The sequence below is a fragment of the Lithobates pipiens genome, unplaced genomic scaffold (assembly GCF_037356315.1).
Source record: "Lithobates pipiens isolate NorthernLeopardFrog02 unplaced genomic scaffold, aLitPip1_a1.2 Scaffold_1, whole genome shotgun sequence".
Taxonomy (NCBI): domain Eukaryota; kingdom Metazoa; phylum Chordata; class Amphibia; order Anura; family Ranidae; genus Lithobates; species Lithobates pipiens.
The window spans coordinates 42,792,517-42,814,924 of record NW_027507685.1 but is presented as its reverse complement, the minus strand read 5'-3'; the positions used below and the strand labels follow the sequence as shown (position 1 = coordinate 42,814,924).

Below are 22,408 nucleotides of genomic sequence, written 5' to 3'. Positions count from 1 at the left end.
GGGTTGATGCTGTAGTAAGCCCTGTGTGAACAAGGCCTTACTATGTTTTTTTATTTTATTTTTATAATCCTATTTTTTTTATATTTTTTACAATTTTTTTGTGAGATATCAGAGGTCTAAACAGACCCCTGATGCCTCTTTTTTGAGACAAAGAAAGGGAACTGAATACAAGTTCAGCCTCAGCTGCAGTTCATATGAATGAATAGAAGTCTCTGCATAGAGGCTCCTATTCATTCATAACCTTTTTACTATGCCACAGTAATAAATGAGCATAGGAGCGATCAGTAACAAATGCTTACTATGTTTATCCAGGAAAGGAAGGGGTCCGGTAAACGCTTGTATTTAACAGTCCCCCGCTCTCCATCTTGACAGCTACTTTCCTCCTGAGCAGAAGCTGCAGACAGCGGAAAGGAGGGAAAGCCAGCTGGCTGCACTGCAAGGAGGGATGCCAATGGATCGGTGAGGTGGGACCACTAGAGGGTGGGTCAGAATGGTGGTGGGGGCTATACTTACATTTTTTTCCTCTGTGGCTCCTCTGCAGCATGCAAAGCTGGTGGGAGGGCAGAGGAGGGAAGCCGGTGTAGCTTGTATACCATGGGTGGATCAGTGTTGTGGGGGGGCAGGATCAGTGCAGAGCAGAGAGAATTGGTGCTTCCGGATTAGTGTACTGGGCATGGGGGCAAACGAGAGTGGTGGGGGTGTGTATTTTAGATGACAGTGGGAGAGAATGCCACTGAATTAGCAGTGGTGCAGGCCAGTGGCGGGGGGGGGGGGCACATTTTTGGTGAATAGGTCTGATCAGTGGATTGTCATCCACTGATCAGAGCTATTGGTTTGCTCAGAAGAATCTGCTGAACAGTTCCGATATAAGCTTAGGGTCACTGAAGTAACCATGAACTTATATCAGAAGGAGGAATACCATACGGACCTGGCCAGCTGGAAGCGGTGCTGTAGGCCCATAAGCTGTACAGACATGAAAGCGAAAGGGTTAAAAGTAAATTTCCTTATCGAAGTCATAGCAACAAGGTAAATTCTAGATGAAAGCCAATTAACCTACCAGTTGTTATTTTTCTTTATTTTGGGTAAAAAACAGACTTCAACTACACAATAATGGATGAATGCATGAATTACCTGCAGCTAGTGCTCTTGGTAGATATTAAACTCAGCCAGGGCCAAAGTGCTTACTGCTAAGTTGATGTGCTTCAATCTTCTGTCCATGAATTGCTTGCCAATTCAATACATGTAAAAAATAGATTTAAAAAAATCAAGTGTCTCAAGGAAATGCAGACAATGAGACAAGCACAGGTAAAGTACCCATGCCTCTCTCTCTCTCTCTCTCTTTCCTTCTCTCTCTCTTTCTCGCTCTGATTGAGTACACCCATAAGTGAAAATGTCCAAATTGTGCTCAAAGTGAGGATGCCCCACAGATGCTCAATAGGATTTAGGTTTGGAGACATGTTTGGCCAGTCCATCACCTTTACCTTCAGCTTCTTTAGCAAGGCAGTGGTCATCTTGGAAGTGTGTTTGGGGTCTTTATCATTTTGGAATACTGGCTTGCGGCCCAGTCTCCAAAGGGAGGAGATCATGCACGGCATCAGTATGTCACAGTACATGTTGGCATTCATGGTTCCCTCAATGAACTGTAACTCCCCAGTGCCGGCAGCACTCATGCAGCCCCAGACCATGACACCCCCACCACCATGCTTGACTGTAGGCAAGACACTAGCCTTTGTACTCCTCACCTGGTTGCTGCCAGACAGGCTTGACACCATATGAACCAAATACGTTTATCTTGGTCTCATCAGACCACAGTAATCCAGTAATCCATGCCCTTAGTCTGCTTGTCTTCAGCAAACTGTTTGTGGGCTTTCTTGTGCATCATGTATAGAAGAGGCTTAGCAATGCAGACCAATTTGATGCAGTGTGCGGTGTATGGTCTGAGCACTGACAGGCTGACCCCCCACCCCTTCAACCTCTGCAGCAATGCTGACAGCACTCATATGTCTATTTCCCAAAGACAACTTCTGGATATGACGCTGAATATGGGCACTCAACTTCTTTGGTCGATCATGGTGGGGCCTGTTCTGAGTGGACCCTGTTCTGTTAAACTGCTGTATGGTCTTGGCCACCGTGCTGCAGCTCAGTTTCAGGGTCTTGGCAATCTTCTTATAGCCTAGGCCATCTTTATGTAGAGCAACAATTCTATTTTTCAGATCAACAGAGAGTTCTTTGCCATGAGGTGCCATGTTGAACCTCCAGTGACCAGTATGAGAGAGTGAGAGCGATAACACCAAATTTAGCACACCTGCTCACCATTTACACCTGAGACATTGTAACACTAATGAGTCACATGACACTGCGGAGAAAAGATAGCTAATTGGGCATTTTCACTTAGGAGTGTACTCACTTTTGTTGCCAGAGTTTTAGACATCAATGGCTGGGTGTTGATTTATTTTTAGGGGACAGCAAATGTACACTGTTATACAAGCTGTACACTCACTACTTTACATTGTAGCAAAGTGTAATTTCTTCAGTGTTGTCACATGAAAAGATAGAATCAAATATTTACAAAAATGTGAGGAGTGTACTCACTTTTGTGAGATAGTGTATACAGTATATAATGTATATACACACACTTATATACTGTATATGGATCAGGTGGGTATTCAGAGGAAACCTTTCTCAGGCACTATATCCAAAACATGCAATATCTGCAAATAAATAAATAAATAAATATGGAAATTGCTGAATATTTATTAAGTAGGCACAAAAGAATAATTTATGGAAATCCATAATAGAAAGATTGAAAGAAAGAACTCCAAAATCTTTGCTAAATAAGTGTAACTGAGTATTAACCGTGATCACAATGCTGGAAAACCTTTTCAATTTTAAACACTGCAGTGTGCATTCCCATGCTTAAAAGTCAACATGATAGCTCCAGTTTGTAGATAACAGATTATGAATAAATGAAAAGCAGGTACTTTTAAACAATTCCCCAATCATTAACATTTGTTTCCATTTCCGTATTTGTTTTAATCCAAATTGCTATATTTATTTAAAACGAATAAGCTTGTTAGATATATTTATTTTTCTGGAAACGGCAAAGAAAAAATATATATCCATAACAATCTAACATTATACAAATTGTAATAAGAGGCATATAATACATACATAAATTTATATTTTAGTTACATTAAAAATACAGTATATAATTGTATGTTACATATTCACCATACAGTTGCTAAGGTAGTAGTGAGTAATGTATAAAAATTCACAAAGTTTTGTGTGCAGCACTAAGAGTTTTTACTTAATTAGTAGAGACTGTTTAGTAAAGTGAATGTTTGCTGGGCTTATTAAATAAGGTATAGCTATGTTCACTTTAATTACCCAGTCATGTGCTATACAAAATTATGTTTTTATTGTAAATTTTCCTTGCACATGAAATTATAATCAAAATTAAGACAGCTTCACTTTTATTTTTACTAAGCTCATTGATTATTCTCTACTCCCTAAGTAAATCAACTTCACTGAATTATTTTTTAATTGCTCACTTTAAATATTTAGTCAGCTTTAAAGGTAATTAAAACAAAAAATACATTTGTTCTGAATATGAAAAGTAAACATTACCCAGTAAAAAACACAAACATTTTTAATCAATTAAGTCCTGCTATTTCTTGATGCTGAAGGAAAACTTTTGTCAAGAGAAAATGCATTCCAAAACTTACATACCAGACTTCAATTATTTCTTTATTTTAACATAAGCATTCTGCTTTAATCTTAAAAAAAATCCCATTACCTCAGATTTCCACCTGTTAAAAGCTAACTGTCGTCATTGACTTTAGAAGTCCTTGCTTTGAACATGCCTAACACCTTGAAGTCTACAGACTTGCATTGTCCTGAACATTGTCAAAAGTTCTTATACTACAAATGGGCTTTTGGGTAATGTCAGGCAAAAATGTTGGTTATTGGATAATTAATATTAATATATTCATAATATTTGTAGCTCTACCAGGGTTGATTTATCAAAGAAAATAGGGCATTCAACTTTGCAAGGGAAATTTTCCTTTGTTGAGTGAATGAAAAACTTACTATATAAAGAACACAAAATTATATGCTAGAAAAATACCAGCATTTTTTTCTTGCGCATGATTGATTGTTGGAAGTCAGCAGAGCTTCACAACTTTGACTAACCTATGGGAAAACGTCTTTGAAAAGCGAACAGTCTATTTGCCTTTAGTAAATCAACCTCAAGTGTTTTTTTTTTTTTACATTATGCCTCAACATTTTAAGCAATAAAGAACATTAAAACTATTTCACTCAGTGCTTCAGAATTGCTGATGTATTAAATATAAATGTCTCTAATGCACAATGGAGAAAACCACAAGTAATCTTTATTACACATGTTGTAGAGCAATCAAGAAAATGACACACATTGAGTTTTATGAACATGTTTATTATTACAGATTGTAATTAAGTGATGTCCCATAGCTCCAATATACCATTTAATGAGGTTCTTCAGAGCATAGGCTGTGGCACAGGGTCTGTCAAATGGATGATAAAAGAATTAATTTTCTACATAAAAAAAATCTACTTTTTAAAATACTATGTTTATTTGGATATGTTAATAAACTATGAAGCATGTGTGTTATATACAACATACAACATACAATGACATTCATGTAGTTTTTATGTAGTTATCCCAGATGTTACATATATTGTATATGACATCTATGTCTCTCTCTCTCTCTCTCTTGCTTGTCCTGTTGCCAATAATTAGTATAAATTAGAGTATCTAGCTACCTATCTATCTATCTATCTATCTATCTATCTATCTATCTATCTATCTATCTACCTCTATACTGTATGTGTACAGTTCCTTATCTATGTATGTAGAACACCCAAGCAAATCTAAATGCAGAAAAAAGTAATATTCTGCTATGCTTTAAAGAAATACCATGATATTTCACCAAATTTAAAATTATCTTATGAAGTTATCTCATAATATATATATATATATATATATATATATATATATATATATATATATTACTCTTCTTCTGTTTTTCACTTTTGCCCTTAGAGGGCAATTAAGGAAACAAACGATTTGTAGAGATTAACTGACTGTGAGCTTTGCATACTAATATAATGGCATTTGGCTACAACTGGCGCACTTTCTAATTAATGGAGCTTCGCTCTTTCAGTCTGAAATGTCTGCTTTTCGAGGATTAGACCCCTGTGGATTAAAGTTTGCATGAAGCAGCAGCAAAGAAAAAAAGGCGTGATCCACATATCCCAAGTGCAGTGTAAGCTGAATACAGCTCCTTATTTACACTGGTGCTTTAGAACTGGATACAGAATTGACATTCACATTACAGAGAGGGAACAATAACAGAGATGGTGAGGACATCTCCCCCTCATCTACAGTGGGATTGTCAGAGGCTGCAAACCAAGACATGTATCTGAACCCGGATAGCCCCATCAACATACTGCAGGTTGCATCTCTTGCTTTCTCTGTCAATTCTTCCTCTCTCTCTCTCTCTCTCTCTCGCTCTCTCTCTCTCTATCTCTCTCCCTCTCCCTCTCTCAGCTTCCATCGCTTGCTTGCTTTTTGTCCCATTGTGCACAGCGTGTGTGTTGCTTGTGATGTGATTGCATATGCAAAATGTGAGTCAGGAGGTTGGGCTTACTATGCTTAGTGTGAGATGCTCTCTCTCTTTGCTGCTGATTCTAGGTTTTTAATGATGTGTTCATTTACACCTGGAAAAAAAATATATAGCATAATAAAATGCCTATTAACAGTGCTGTCTGAGATTTCCTGTAGCAAGAACAGTGTATCTGCTTTAAACATGAACATTAGAAGAAGACAATATAGTTACAGACCTCTCTTTTACATATGGTAGTCAAGAAGTGGCAGATGGTTTTATAATAGCTGTAATCCATAAAGAGAAATGGCATTTTTCATAATTGCTATGATTCTTTGGAGCACATTCCAGGGGGTAATAGCTGGAAAATAAAGGGTTAAAATAAAAATAAGTGAATAATTCAGGAATGACTTAGAATTAGATATGAAGCACAGTTCTTTACAAAGCATTTCTTATTGTCTTAAAGGAAATAACGACTAATTGTGATCTTATATAATGCAATTAAACCCTTTACAATAATGTTTATGAGACATCTACATAAAGTATCAGTCAGTGTCTCCTAATAAAATGTCTTCCTTTTTTTCTGTTTTAGAAGATTCATGCTTCTAAGTCAAAAAATAATACAAAAAACGATATTTCTACTGGTAGCAAAACAAAACAAAACAGGTAACAATATTAACAAAAATAATTTTTTTTATACAGTTTTAGTTTTTTGTGTGAATGAAATTATTAACAAACCATTCCACTGTTATAGCAATAACTTTTACAAAAAAATTAAGATAGTTATTTTGACCTTGATGAAAAGAAATTAGAATTTGCAACTCATGCAAAGTAATATTTAAAAAAAGATTGAAACAGTTGCATTTTGATTGGAGGATTCAGATTTTAATACAACTATTTTTTTCTAGTTTTATCTATATGGTAAACAGAGGACAATAAATATTACAATATACAAAATATCAGTATAAATACTAGTGCACATATGATTATTTTGAATATGATTTACTATAGAAATACTCTATGTTGAGTGAAAAAATACTCTATGTTGAGTGAAAAAAAATGTTATTTTGACATGGTGTTTGCTGTTTTACAAATGCAAAATTAAGTTAAAAAATCTGTAGCAATAAGGCTGGTTTCCCAATGGAGCTGAGAATGTTCACACAGTTAATTGTGTGATGATTATCTAACATTTTTAATCATGTGAAAAGCAAATATCTATTTTATCTGCATGTAATTGGACAAATAAACTGAATATTTACACAATGTATTGTGTAAATACTCTCAATTCCTTTGGTAAATCAGTCTCAATAACTCTAAGCTGTATGAGAAACCTGTTTTCGGTGTAATAATTTGAAAGCAATTTTGTTATATTTTAGTAGTTAACACTGAATTTATTATTTGATTTATTTTAACATCCTTCTCTCTCAAAATTTTAGTAACTGTTTTTAATAGGATTAACAATAATGTTATGCATAAAGTCATCTGCCTTTTTTTTGTTCAAGCACATAGTACATAGCATGTAGTATAACTTAGATAACTGTGATATCTAAAAGTAATGTGATTATGTATGTAATGCTATCTATCTATCTATCTATCTATCTATCTATCTATCTATCTATCTATCTATCTATCTATCTATCTATCTATCTATCTATCTATCTATCTATCTATCTGTCTATCGCTCTCTCTTTCCATCTATCTTTCACCATAATAATGATATTAATAAAAAAAAAAAACTCACCCTAAAAAGATGCATATATCATAAAAAATGTTTCAGATAACTTTTGTGGATGCATACAATTTCTGTGTCATCGTTTCTACTATCTCCTTCCCAATCTGTTTGTTGAGTGTTTATGTTAAACATGTAAACCTCTATGGTTTAGCTATGTCTATATAGATGTGGCTGCCTGCTTCCAAGTATGAGTTAGTTTGGGTGTCGTAGTGGTATGTCACCTAGGACATATAGAAAATATAACTTTTCAAGAAGCACTCTTTGATTCTACACTAGAATAAAGTTAAGTTGCGTAGTTTTAAATAATTAGAGGATGACTGCCTACAGCCACCAATCAGATTCAGACATTAAATGCAAGTCTGAACTGGATTGATGGTTGTGGGAAAATATCTCTAGTAGGTAGTACTGACACTTTGACGTCTAAATAAATTATTCATTTTTTTTTGCCAGAAAATTGGCTTAATTTAGAGCTTAATCCAAAGGTGACTACATGCGTGTTTTGCTATTTACAAGTGATAGCACCAATTTTAGCATAATTTATGGCAATCAAGCCATGTGCACCGTTAAGGGGATATTTACTTTAGTAACAATGGTGACATCAGAGGCGCATGCACACTGCTCTCTCAATCGATGGCATTTCCTCCATTGAGAGACCTGTGCCACATCCATGACTCCTGCGCACATGCAAGGGAGTGACATCACCATGGCTCAGTGATTCGAACAGATGGGGCCCGTGAACCTAGAAGGAAGACCAGGTGTCAATGGAAGTCCTGTAAGTGGTGACAGCACACCGCTGCAGGGCTTAATTTTAAGGCAAGTCTTTCATAATATGCTAGTATGCTATGCGTACTAGCACATTATGCTCATAACTTGCAGGAAGATTTTTTGGGGGGAGTGAATGAAAAAATTTACCTGATTTCCCCATCCACACATTAAAGTTGGATAGAGCAATCACTCCTGCTGAGCTATTGCCGAGCTTTTGCATTCTGTCAGTGGGCAGAAGCTGATAGGTAGATGGACCTCTGCACAACCACCCTGCCCATACATTGTTCGAAATTCATCTGGTCCCTGCCGAACCTGCCACATTTTGATCCATGTATGGCTGCCCTAATAAGTAGCAGTCCCTTCTCTTTATTTGTGCAAAATCTGCTGTTAGCGATAGTCACATTCATAGTGGGTCTGAGGTTATTACACAGGTCTTATCACAGGCTGGATTTGGGCAGAAGTATGTGTGGCCAGGCTATAGAAGTGCAGATTTAGATTTTTTTTTAGAAGGCACCTCCAGTATGCCTAGTTTTCCAGTAGAGGATGAAAATATTCTGACACTTTCTCTGTTGAATCTCTGACTTAAAAAAAAGTAGATAGATAGGTAGAGAAATAGATAGAACCATTGGTTATTTAAATATCTCACATGAAAATATTGCCAAGCCAAGTTGATCACAGGAGGTGTGTCTGAAAAGTTTGGTGAATGGTATCAGAAAACAAACAAAGCAGAAGATACAAACAAATTTTCTTTATTGGCCTTCAAAATAATCACCATCCTTCACAACACACTTTTGGAAATGTTTATAAAGCTTCTGAAAACTGACAGAAAAGGCCTCTTTAGGAATCGATCGCAGAACCACTATCACACATTCTTGGATTGCTGCCATGTTCACAAAACAAAGAAGGCAATCAACATTGTTTTGACTTGGGACTTTCTGGGTCACGGAGAAAGCGGTGAATGCCATTCCATCGCTTGCCACTTGGATTTCAGATCGAACTGGTAGCACCAGGTCTCATCCCCTGTGATGATGGTTCGCAGAAAGGATGGACCCAAGAGGTTTCATTACCATGCTTTCTGTTTGTCTGTCAGCTTGTGCAACACAAACTCGGAACAGATCTTCCACTTACCCAAATCTTAGAGGACAATGGTGCGCACCATGTCCTTGTTAATGCCCAATTCCTCCACCATCAATTGTAGAGTCAGTCACTGATCTCACGCCAGCATTTGTCACACTCAAACAATCATGCCTGGGGTTCTGCTTGTCAATGGGTGACGCGAATGTAGCTCATCCTCGGTCGTTTCCTTCTCATTTGAACAATTTGAACAATTTTCATAAACACATTTTCTGCTCACAGCTTCAGTCCCATACACTTGAACCAACATTTAATGCGTGTCCGTCACCATTTTCCCCAATTTTTAGCAAAACTTGATGTTCACACATTGCTCCATTGCACTGTGAAACTACCTCTATCACTGATTATGTTCGACTGCCCACAGCAAGTTTTCCTCGACGGTCACATGTACTCAAAGACAGGTTGCGCTTCTCAACATGTCTTTGAATAGCCATATGCATGCGCACACCTAGCCTATGTTGCCTTTGAGATATTAGACCATTCACCGAACATTTTAAGCACACAGCGTTAAAAAATATAGTTGGATTTTGAGCCATTTTGGATCCTCCCACACCCAGGTCCCCATAGATATTTCAGAGATTCTAATTTAAGGTGAACAGTGGCTTTCCACTACTAATTACATCATCAGTCTAGCATATTAGCCTGCTTTCTCAAATGAATTTAATGCTGAACTCCAGCCTTACATTCATTCTTGGACAGTTGTACAGGGTCCTCTCCTGCACTGAAATTACTTTTTATGATTTCACTGCAGAATGAGCTTCTCACCATGTGCATTAGAAGCTGAAGCAAATCAGATAAGGCCTGCCTCATTTCTTGGCTGGAGGACATTCAGCATTATCTAGCCATTTACCTGGATATTCATCCTTTCAATCATGGTGGCTCATCATCACATGCTGGCTTTACCTAGGGTGGTATGAATGCAAATAAAGCCTGCCTAGGAATGCCCACTTCTCTCAACTCACATTTACCCATTAAGGCATTTTTACATTTACATAACTCCTTGTAAGAGCCAACCCACTACTTGCATCAGGCTTAGCCCTTGTACACGCGGTCGGACATTCCTATAGAAAATGTCCGATCGGACCGTGTTGTCAGATAATCCGACCATGTGTGGGCTCCATTGGACTGTTTCCGTCTGAATAACCGACGACAAAGTTTTAGAGCTGGGCTATAAAATTTTCCGACAACATGATCCAATGGGACTTTGTCTGATCGTTTGTAGAGAATTCCGATCAGACAAAGTGCCACGCATGCTCAGATCAAATTACCAGACCAAAGCTATTGGCTACTAGCCTGAACATAGTCATCACTTTACGAACGATCAGATTTTCCGAAACTGCCCGTGTGTATGCAACACAAGTTTCGGACAAAATCCGTCGGACAAAATCCGACGGATTTTGTTGTCGGAATGTCCGACCGTGTGTACGGGGGCTTAGGGCTTTTGGGAGAAGCCCTGAGGCAGGGTGCCGTGATGTTTTCAGAAAACTACGTACAGCACCCTGCTGCCCCCCCTCCCCCCCACAAGCCATGATCTTCTTGCATTGTTTAGAGAAGCACAAAGTTTATGTCACCTGAAACTATAAAAAGGTATAAAAACAGAAAGGTTTTAAGTATAATCAGTATGTTAACCACTTAAGGACCGAGCCTCGTTTTAAGATTTGGTGTTTACAAGTTAAATAATTTTTTTTTTGCTAGAAAATTACTTAGAACCCCTAAATATATATATTTTTTCAAACACCCTAGAGAACAAAATCGCGGTTGTTGCAATACTTTACACCGTATTTGCGCAGCAGTCTCACAAGAGCAATTTCTTGAGAATTTTTTTTTTTTTAATTAAATATAAGACAACAGTAAAGTTAGCTAATTTTTTTATATTGTGAAAGATAATGTTATGCCAAGTAAAGCAATACCCAATATGTTTAAAATTGCACCCGCTTGTGCAATGGTGACAAACTTCGTCCCTTAAAAATCTCCATAGGGGACAATTAAAAATTTCTACAGGTTACCAGTTTTGAGTACCAGAGGAGGTTTAGTGCTATAATTATTGCTCTTGCTCTATCAATGATTGCAGTGATACCTCACATGTGTGGTTTAAACACCATTTTCATATGCAGATGCGACTTAGGTATGCGTTCGCTTCTGTGCGCAAGCTCGAATGGGGTGCTTTACATTTTTTTTTACTTTTTTTTACAAATTTGGGTCACTTTATTCCTATTACAAGGAATGTAAACATCCCTTGTAACAGAAAAAAGCATGACAGGACCTCTTTAATGTGAGATTTGGGGTCAAAAAGACCTCAGATCTCACATGTAATCTAAAATGCATTAAACAAAAAAACTGAAATGTAATTTTTAAAAAATATATATTTTTTAACCGATAGCCGCCCAGCCGCCACAGTTGTACTGCGGCAACATGGCTTGGTAGCTTGAATCACTGTTATGTTACGTCAGTGCATTCCTTCGCTCGCTCCCCAAGCCAATGCAAGTGCCCGGCGGTTTTGATCACCGCCGGGCTTCCGTGATTGCTCGGAGCACATGGAGAACTGGGAGATGTGTGTGTAAACACACAGTTTCTGGTTCTCTGAGGAGTGAACTGACAGATCGTCTGTTCATACTAAGTATGAACAGTGATATGTTAGTTTCCCTACACAGTCCCAACCCCCTTCAGTTAGAACACTTCCTAGGACACACATTAACCCCTTCGCTGCCCCTAATGTTAACCCCTTCACCGCCAGTGACATTTTTGCAGTAATCAATGCAATTTTAATTGCACTAATCGCTGTATTAACGCCAATGGTCCCAAAAATGTGTCAAAATTGTTCGATGTGTCCGCCATAATGTCACAGTCACAATAAAAATCCCTGATTGCTACCATTACTAGTAAAAAAAAATATTAATAAAAATGCCATAAAACTATCCCATATTTTGTAGATGCTATAACTTTTGGGCAAACCAATCAATAAACGCTTATTGCAATTTTTTTTACCAAAAATATGTAGAAGAATATGTATTGGCCTAAAGTGAGGAAAAAAAAATGTGTTTTTATATATTTTTGGGGGATATTTATTATAGCAAAAAAGTAAAAAATAATGTTTTGTTTTTTTTAATTGTCGTTTTTTTTGTTTATAGCACAAAAAATAAAAACCGCAGAGGAAATACAAGTTCTATTTGTAGGAAAAAAAGGACATCAATTTTGTTTGGGAGCCACGTCGTACAACCGTGCAATTGTCAGTTAAATTGACGTAGTGTCGAATCGCAAAAAGTGGTCTGGTCTTTGGCCAGCCAAATGGTCCGGGGCTTAAGTGGTTAAATAAAATTATTTTTACTGTTCTTATATTTCGGAGCCATGCATTGAGGTTGCAAAATGTGGTGCAGCTCTGCATAGAAACCAATTCTATTTTTTTTTTTTTTTAACTCAACAACCTGAACTTAGAAGCTGATTGGTTACCATGCACAGCTGCAACAGATTTGCAGTTTTAGTAAATTAACCCTATTGTCTCCCTAATAGAATATCATCACCTGCTTTTAATTTCCATTAGTTGTTACATTAATTCCAAATTGCTATTCTTTGAATTTAGTTTTGGTTACAAATATGTTTATCTCATACGGACACATAAAGTAAATCTTACCATATGACAGTTGCCTGTAGTAAGTATCCTCTCCTCCAATTCCATGTACTCTGCTGGAAAACCATATTATTTTATAGGTTTAATTTCCATCATGCCAGCTTTTTCCATGTAGCCATTAACACATTTCTCAAAGCATACATCATGTTTGGATCAAACAGATTGGCATCACAAATATTTTTAAGTATGATCGTCTTCTATATACATACTGTATATTTCTGTTTGCCCATATATTTTACCTTCTCTTTGGCCAGAATGTAATGAAAAGTCAAGCATTTTACTTAAACTCCTGTGGTCCATGCTGTTTCAGGACCACAGACTACCATGCTAAGTGCAGCCTAAACATTTTCAATCACAAATCTCAGTGTGACTTCTAGCACTGAGATCCATCTGTAAGGGGAAAGGTTATATGTCATCTTTCACGTTGTTTTGCATGTACAACCAGCCAAAACCTACAAAACATTTTTCCAACATGTTTGTTGTGTTTGCAGCGAAGCTATTGATTTTAACATGCTTAAACCTACAGGCCATAACCTGTACATAAATATTTTTTCTTTCTTCTGGATCATCTGTGAGACAGGGTTAGGGTTCTGAATATGCACGTGTTCAATTTATTTGTGTATTCTTTTTTTCTACTGAATGGAATTTTGTCTTTTTTCAATCTCTCATGTAACTAAATAGTTCACATGCAATTACTATACAGTCTTTACAGAACAGATGTTAACCTGAAATACATTAATTTTGTATCTGAAATGTTGTCTTGTAAACTGCTGATAAATCAAATTTGTAACATCTCAAACCAAAAAATTTTTTTAGCAAGCACTCCTGCCAAATGCATTTAGTTAGTTTTACCTGGATAGTGATTAGAATACTATTATAAACAATGTAATCCACATTACAACTCTCTGAAGATCCACCACTGTAAAGATTCTCTGTTCTCTGGCAGTCTCCTCCTATCTCTCCACACACTGCCTTTCAAAGTAGGAACATAGAAAAGATGGGGGGGGGGGACTTCAAAGGCATGGATCTTTATAACTGGACAAGATGTGTATCTGAATGCTATAAGCCTCATCAAAAAGTCTTATCTTTGAATGTCTCTTAAGATCCTGTTTTTGTGTTTAGTATGTAATCATATATATACATGGAGGCAGCCATATTTTCTTGTCACATTTGCAATCTCTGTTAAATGGCTACTCTTAAAGTATATGCATTGCCACTACTTTAAAAAAAAAATTGTGGATAGGGTAGGGGAAGAACCATTGTCAAGTATTTATTGGTGTATGTGTCCCTTATAGGTGGATACCGACATACCCTCTGTATTTGTTCTGGTTGCAGTTGGCACAGTAAATGATCGGAAATCCACTTTATTTCAGTTGTTGTTAAAATAAAAGGTGAGGGATTTTTTTTTTTTGGAATCCTGTTGCATTTCTGGGACACAGAATGCAAAAAAAAAAAAAAAAGAAGAAAACTGACAGGGCTTTTAAAACTTCCCTACTCTATCCAAACTAAAAAGTTTCAACTGTACATATGCTTTGACTGCATCTGACTTTCAATGCAAGTCTTTGGTTCAGAACTTGGTTACAAGCATCAAATCTCTGTTAGAATAAAGCAATCTACAGATATTTCATGCTGATGGCAAAACTGTTAATGGCATAGGTCTTTCCACAAACACACATGCTCAGATTGGTCCAATAAGCATGTTTAGAACTTTAGAGGAGAGAAAAGCAACACTGTTGGACCCCACTGCTGCCTGGTTTTGCTGGAGGAAAACAGTAGTGATTGGCTGAAAAGGTCAGTGGTCAGGCCATTTGATTGATTCTTCCCCATAGAATCCTCGGTCAGGGGATATCTGTTGAGGCTGGTCTCTGTTTATGAACACACTGATCAAAACATGAAACAACTAGCAAGCAAGAATGCCAAAATTTCATTTTATGCTCCATTTTACTGTCTATTTTCTGAGACTTTGGTCTACCATTTTACCTAACAACATGTATAAACATCACATTAAAATGGCAGAACATAAAAGTGGTCTTACTGAGAGAAATCAAGATTCAGAAAAAAAAAAAACTGAACAAGTAGTGTCAAGGGTGATCTATAAATAGCTTTTGGTGAGCACACAATATCAATAAATGAACGGATTGGCCACTGCAAGGATCCCAATAAATCTATCAAAACTTTAGCTAGGCATTCAACCTATCCTAAATATCCATTTACTATGATTCATGTAATGTATTACATATATATATGCAAATTGTATTACCCCTCTGTAAGATCATACTGGTATTTTATTATACTGAGTTCAGAGTAGCAAAAATATAATTTATGTAAATAATGTTTCTCAATTGAAAAATCTTTAAACTGAAACTTTATCAGTGGTATACAGTAGTTGCTCTGAAAAGCATAAAATCATCCATCAATAAGTATTTTGAAAGCTTTCAACAGTTATTTATCTTACAGCACTGTTTTTCTGCATTGTTTTATGTGACTTATACTTTGGTAGAAGTATTCTTAAGCACTGTGAAACAACGAGCAATTCTACCTCCTTCCCCTTCACCAATCACATAAAATAAATTTGTTGACAGTGAGCATGCTGATAGCTGAGTATTGTGGTGTATACTTGCACTTCACTTGGCAGTTATTACTGAGACCAGAGGACGGGGTGAGGACACTGTGTATTTTCGTCAAATCTATGGTACTATTACATTAGCAGGAAACATTTTTGTTGTGGAAGAAAATATATATTTTAAACAGTTTATTTCTGCAGAGAAAGAGAGGGAGCTAGTGTAACAGAGCAACATCTTTTTTAATGACCTTTTCTACTAAATAAATCTGTCAGTTGGGTTAAAGCAAGGTAACTAAGTGTCTATAACTATTGCTTTATAGCACTTATAGCATTGCCCTGTGATAGTAAAGTCTTCCTAAATTATTTGGGTTTCCCTTAGGGAGCTAGAAGCTTCCAAATTAAACCTGAAGCACACTAATCAGTTGATTAGGTTCTAGTTAAATTATTCCTATTTACTTTATATATATATATATATATATATATATATATATCTTACGTAGATTAACATTCATGTAATTTTTTTGGTTATGTAGTATCTAACCATCATAAAAGCATGTGCAAATATGCAGTTTGGTTAGGTTAATCAGAAGCTGGTAAGTATTTATATTTTTGGTTTTAGGAGAAAACATAGATAATTCCCTGATGAAAAGGACCCAAATCAAGCAAGGCAACTGTGCTAGTCACTTTTTCACTATTCTGACCCCAAAATAGATCAAAGCATCTCCAAGTCATGAATACTTCTTCCCTATTCTTATGTATTATACCTCAAAAGTTGAGATATAAAATAATTTATTGTGACTCCTATTAATTACTGTTATAAGGCCAGTAGACCAAAAGCTCTCCTGGCACAGCAAATAATGTGCGTAGCTATATTTACTTTGCAAAAAGCTATATAATATGTAAATTATGAAGCAATTTGTTAACTAATGGGTCAAATTCATACATGCATTTCATATGTGGTTTAATGTTTTGGTAATTCAAAACACATATGCCCTATAAAAGGTATACTAAACTACTACTGTATTAGTAGTCTTCTAATCAGGGAATTTTATTTTGCAGTTTAATAATTAGAGATTAGAGATTTTGCTGTGGAACCCTAGCCCTTTATTTAAGACTTGGAGAGCTATGGAGTAGATATATAATAACAAAAATAATACCTTTAATGAATACTTGTGTTGTAGGGTTCCTAAGTAAGCTCTATAAATACTAATCCATGTGAATTACACTGGTAAGGTTCCAAAATAATATAAAAGGTTCCAGAATAATATAAAACCACTGCATCCCCTTCAACAGAGTAATTTTACATATTTTAGTGGGGTGGAGGATGAACATTCATCATCTGTGCACCCAGCATCTCACAGCTGAACATGGCCAAGCATTCTTAGGAATAAGTAATCAAATCAAGACAGATTTCCCGGACTATACCTATATTTTTTTCCCCTTGATATAAGACTCATGTTTTCCCCTTTCTGTCATCAATGGGCCAAAACATGCATGTTCACTTGAGGCAAAACTGCATGTACAATGATATTTTAGTAACTGGATCATGCCTACATGGTTAGCCACCATCAACCCATAGATATGTCATTAACAATAACTATAAATGATGATGCATACAGAATCACTTTAGAGGTTTCAAAATAATATGCAACCACTATTTACCTAGCAGAAGAGTATTTTTAATGCATTAATCAACAGTAGCAGGAAAAAGTTACAGTTAAATAAAATACTTTTTATTGGCTACCGCAGTATATAATACGTGTATGTTTTCAAAGCTGTTCAAGTCTTTTCTTCCTGCCTTGCAATATCCTACTGCTGTCTTTCACAAGCAAGTTTGGCCACAAAGTCTTCTCGACGTGTTACTTTCTTTTAAGTTTAAAAGGTAGGTGGGGTAGATCAATGATGAGAAGAAAAGACCATGATAAGAAATTGTGGATTCTGAGCCATATTTATCATCTGTTGTTTCAGCTACTTGCTCTGAAATATTTATTTTTATCATTATGATTAACATAATATAATGTAGTACTCCAGTGACAGCACTTAAAAGGTTAAATATTCTTGAAAGACTAAAATCAAACGTTCTTCAGAAGAAGGAATAAAGTTTAACATTTCAAAAGCCTTCAGATAAGCCTTTGAGTCTTCAAAACTGGATGGGGTACTGCATATTGAAATTTAGAGAGAATATGTAAGTTGTCTCCACCTTCCTTCCCTAAAAAAGTGTATTACAGTCTATAAACAGAGAAAAGCATGTGCCACTCTAATTAAACATCAGAATCCTCTAGTCTTTCATGCAAGATAAAATAAAGTTTGTCAGCAGATGTCAACTAAACAAATAGTGGTATTCTTTTTGATTTATATTGCACTTAATAAATTACTTTTTTTTTTAAATTCAAATAAAGCAATAATATCTGTGTTCATTAAAGAGGTTGGAGTGAAAATACAATGACATAAAAAATACCTAAAGTACAAATTTGGGTTATCTTTTAACTTTTGACGTAACTTTTATTTTTCAGTTTTGCATGTTAGTGGCTTATATTTTTATTATTCTGTAAAATATAAGAAAATCTTCAACTTTTTCCTCTAGTGGCTCTATATATGCCAGGCATACAGTCAGTATCCCTTTTTGAATCTTTGCCGAAATAGAGGATAAGCATTGAGCAATACTGAGGGCCATATTTATAAAGTAATTCATCTGACTATTACCAAACATTCACTACTGGTGAATAGAGTTGGGTCGAACACCCCCTGGTTCGGTTGGCGTCAGAACTCTCGAACGTCCCAAAAGTTCTGACCCGACCCCTGAACCCTAGTAAAGTCTATTGAACCCGAACTTGAAAAATCAAAAGACCCTATTTTGAAGGCTTCTATGCAGATTATTTCCCATCAAAAGGGTATTGGGGCCTGGGTACTGCCCTGGAGGTCAGGTATCAATGCAAAAAAATATTTAAAAAAAAATGTTTTTACAGGAGCAGTGATTTTAATGATGCTTAAACTGAAACAATAACAATTATTTTAAATATAGTGCCTGGGGGTCTCCTTAGTCTCCCTGTAAAGTGGTACATCTGTACCATGTATCAAACCTGCTGCAGCAAAACTGACATGTATAATGTAATACAATTGGCAGCAATACAAAATTGTTTAAAAAAACTGAGTGGGCCCCCCCCCCCCCCAATCTGTACCAGACCCTTATTCGAGCATGCAGCCTGGGAGATCTGGTGTTCGCCGAATGGGCAAACAGGAGATGTTCGGGCCAAATTTTTGCTCGGCTGGAACTGTTTACCCAACTCTACAGGTGAATCTTCCAAGTGCATGTATTTTAATGACAGTAATTAATTCATTGCCAGTGAATATTTGACAAAAGTCAGATTTGATTCATTATAAATATGCCTCTAATAGTCTATTATTTTTAGTCATTCTGTTCAAACCGATGGACTTGAAGTGAGGAAGAGGAGCAGTAAAGCATGTAATAAGTAAAAATAGCTCCCTCCAGGTGCATGTATGAAGGGAAAAAAACTAAGGCTATAAATCCAAAGACATGCTGGTAGGTAATTGGGAACAGGTTCTAGTATTTATGTAAAAACACACACAAGAGGGTGCACATGCCTAGTGCATTTCCACCATAACCATTTATTAAAAACACAACAAAATAATACTCACAAAAAACACAGATAAAATCAGACTTAACAAAAACACAGCTCCAACAGGTGGGATGGATATTCTCATCCAATGTCACACAGTGGAGGAGCTAACACATTTCGGGGGACAGGCCCCCCCATCCTCATCGCTAACTCAACTGCCACTATTTAAGTGTTTGAACATCCAAGACCCACTCCATTTAATGAGCACAATGGCGCAGTTATCCCTGACTAGTGACAGCCCCCTCAATGACAAAAAACCCCCCCAAAAAACCCTGCAATGCACATGAATAGAACAAACAAGAGCGAGCCTTTTTTCAGATCCATCATCATACTGAAAGCCCACATAACACACCCATATGCATACAAGCAATGCATGATCCTCTTAGCACATTATTAAATGTGGGCATATGTTCCGGCTTAAACTGATGGTATAAGAGCCAATCTGTTACAACACTAAATGCTGGCATCCCCAGTAGCTCATCTAAAACTGAATGTGTCATCCCGCGGCCAAACTCCAGTCCCACAGTCAGGGATGAGCTGCTGGAATGCATGCACCATACAATGGAACACAAAGGCAGAAGTACGCGCCGGAAGGGCATCATAACAAGGCGGGGCTAACAGTAAATAAGCCTGTCACTAAACAAAATATATGTCTGTGGCTAGGATCACACTACCAGACCACACACCACTCAGCACTGCACACAAAAAGAGGACCTCCCTCAATGCAAAGGGGATCCCAGAAAAAAAAAAAGAATACTGGTAATAGTAAAGAAAATATTAAATAATCAATAAATGCACTTAAATGGGCTATATTTTCAGTGAAACAATAGCCAAATCCATACATATGCCCAAGTAAAACCAAAATAGGGGGGTGGTAAGGGGGTACCTCCAATGTGCGAACCTCAAATATTTAAATGGAATAAGTGGTACTCACGCAATACAATAAAAGATGAACATGGTGGCATATACAATACACGTACTATAAAAATATATCAAAATACATACATATAAGTAAATATATAAAAAAGTATATATATATATATATATATATATATATATATATATATATATATATATATATATATATATATATATATATATATATATATATATATATATAGTATATATGAACACACATTCATATTGATGCATATACAGAAATAAAAATATATCTATATATATTCGCACACAGACACCAGCTAGGTAATCAAAATAATGCACACATAATCAAAATAGTACAAATTCAATTACAATGATGAAAATAAGTAAGTTCTAGAGCACCTAAACTAGGGCTTTCTAGTATTTATGTGCATGTATGTTTGCATGTGACATAAGGGCCATAGGTTGTAAGTTACTGGAATGTATAGTATGTAAAACACTGTGTAAATTGTTGGTGCAATATAACCTTGTAATCAGTAAAAAATAAATACATATTTCCTTTTAAAGTGTATTCCACTTTTGCAGTCACACTCGAAAACCCCACTATATTCTAGGACAGACATTAATTTCAGCCTCCCGTGTCTTCTACAGAAAATTCTTCCATTACATTCTAGTATTGAGGATGTGAAAACCGTAAGTGAACTGAGGAAGCAGTTCAGCTGTTACCTCATCAACCAACACACACCCTGCACCCACCCTCCTCCTCCAGGAGGTTGCTCCTGCCCACCCAGTTGCTTTTGATGCCATTACTTATGCATGACATGTAAAAACGCCCACTACGCTGTGTAAATAGTTACATAGTTACTTAGTTAGTCAGGTTGAAAAAAGACACAAGTCCATCCAGTTCAACCTTAAAAACAATAAATAAATAAAATAAAAAATATTGTACAATCCAATATACCCAATTTTATATCCACAGTTGATCCAGAAATGGGGCCTGAAAGTCAAATTGGTGTGTTTACACACTCCCCCTCTAAATTGGATTATAGAACATTGACAGCTGAATGTCTTCCTCCCATGTATAATGTATAAAGCTGGCCATACACTATTCAATTTGATTGTGCAATATATGTACAATATCATTTAGATTTAATACTAAACTATGTAATAGGATCTAAATGATCTATTCAATTTGTATCAAATTAGGCAGACCCTTGCACTACGTTGATAGTAGATCTAATGCTGCGTACACGCGATCAGACTATCCGGCGGACTTGGTCCGGCGGTCCGCCCGTGTGTGGGCTCTGGCGGACTTTTCCTTTCCAAAAGTCTGGCGGACTTAGAAAGAAGTCCGGCGGACAATCCGGCCGTCTGTGTGCTCGTCCACCGGACTTTTGAAATGAACGGACTTGCCCACACACGGAGGAAAGTCCGTTCATTTTGAATGCGGCTCCAGGTAGATGGGACTAGCGAAGGAAGTCAAAGATTGACACCTCGCTGGCCCGTCACCTGGTATGGACTTAAAGGGGAAGCCCTATGCTGAAAAAACAGCGTGGAGGGTCCCCCAGAATCCAAATCAGACCCTTTTCTGAGCATGCAGCTGGCCAGTCAGGAAAGGGGGTGGGGACGAGCGAGTGCCCCCCCTCCTGAGCCATACCAGGCCGTGTACCCTCAACATGGGGGGTGCTTTGGGGAAGGGAGCTGGAAGAAGAAAGCGAAGGGCCCGGCAAGAAGACCCAAAGAGGGGGACAAGACCCCCGAAGTCGGAAGAAGACCCCCGCACGGCGGCGGCGATGAAGAAGAAAGCCGGGCTCCTCCACTAGTAAAAGAGCTAGCAGAAGATAGCGTAGGAGTCCGGCGAGAAGACCCCCCAAAGCGGAAGAAGACCCCCGGAGCTGTGCAATAAATTATTTTAAAAACATGCGTTGTATTTTTTTCTTTACATTTTTTTTGACCAGGTGAATGGGTAGGGGTACATGGTACCCCAATACTCATTCACATAGGGTGGAGGGCCGGTATCTGGGGGCCCCCTTATTAGAGGCGGCTCCCGGATTCCGATAAGCCTCCCGCCCGCAGACCCCGACAACCAGTGACCAGGGTTGTTGGGAAGAGGCCCTTGTCCTCATCAACATGGGGACAAGGTGCTTTGGGATGGGGGGCCGTAGGGCCCCCCTTTCCCCAAAGCACCCCCCCATTTTGAGGGCACGGGACCTGGTACGGCTCAGGAGGGGAGGCGCTCGCTCATCCCCACCCCCTTTCCTGACTGGCCGGGCTGTGTGCTCGGATAAGGGTCTGATATGGATTTTGGGGGACCCCTACTCAGTTTTTTCGGCGTAGGGCTTCCCCTTTAAGTCCATACCAGGTGACAGGGCCAGCGAGGTGTCAATCTCACTGCCGAAGTCGGCAACATTAACTTCCTTCACTAGTCCC

At 37.4% G+C, this 22,408-nt stretch overlaps 1 long non-coding RNA gene across 1 annotated transcript in view; it reads right to left on the bottom strand.

The window, feature by feature from the left end:
• Window positions 1-4,432: 4,432 nt before the first annotated feature.
• The window catches only part of LOC143991527 (uncharacterized), a 217,651-nt gene continuing 199,675 nt past the window's right edge, over window positions 4,433-22,408 (bottom strand). Inside the window, exons 2-5 of the long non-coding RNA XR_013277463.1 lie at window positions 12,902-12,954; window positions 5,881-6,003; window positions 5,688-5,757; window positions 4,433-4,541 (exon numbers count right to left, since the gene is read on the bottom strand). This is a non-coding gene — a long non-coding RNA (uncharacterized LOC143991527). The remainder of the gene's footprint in view (window positions 4,542-5,687; window positions 5,758-5,880; window positions 6,004-12,901; window positions 12,955-22,408) is intronic.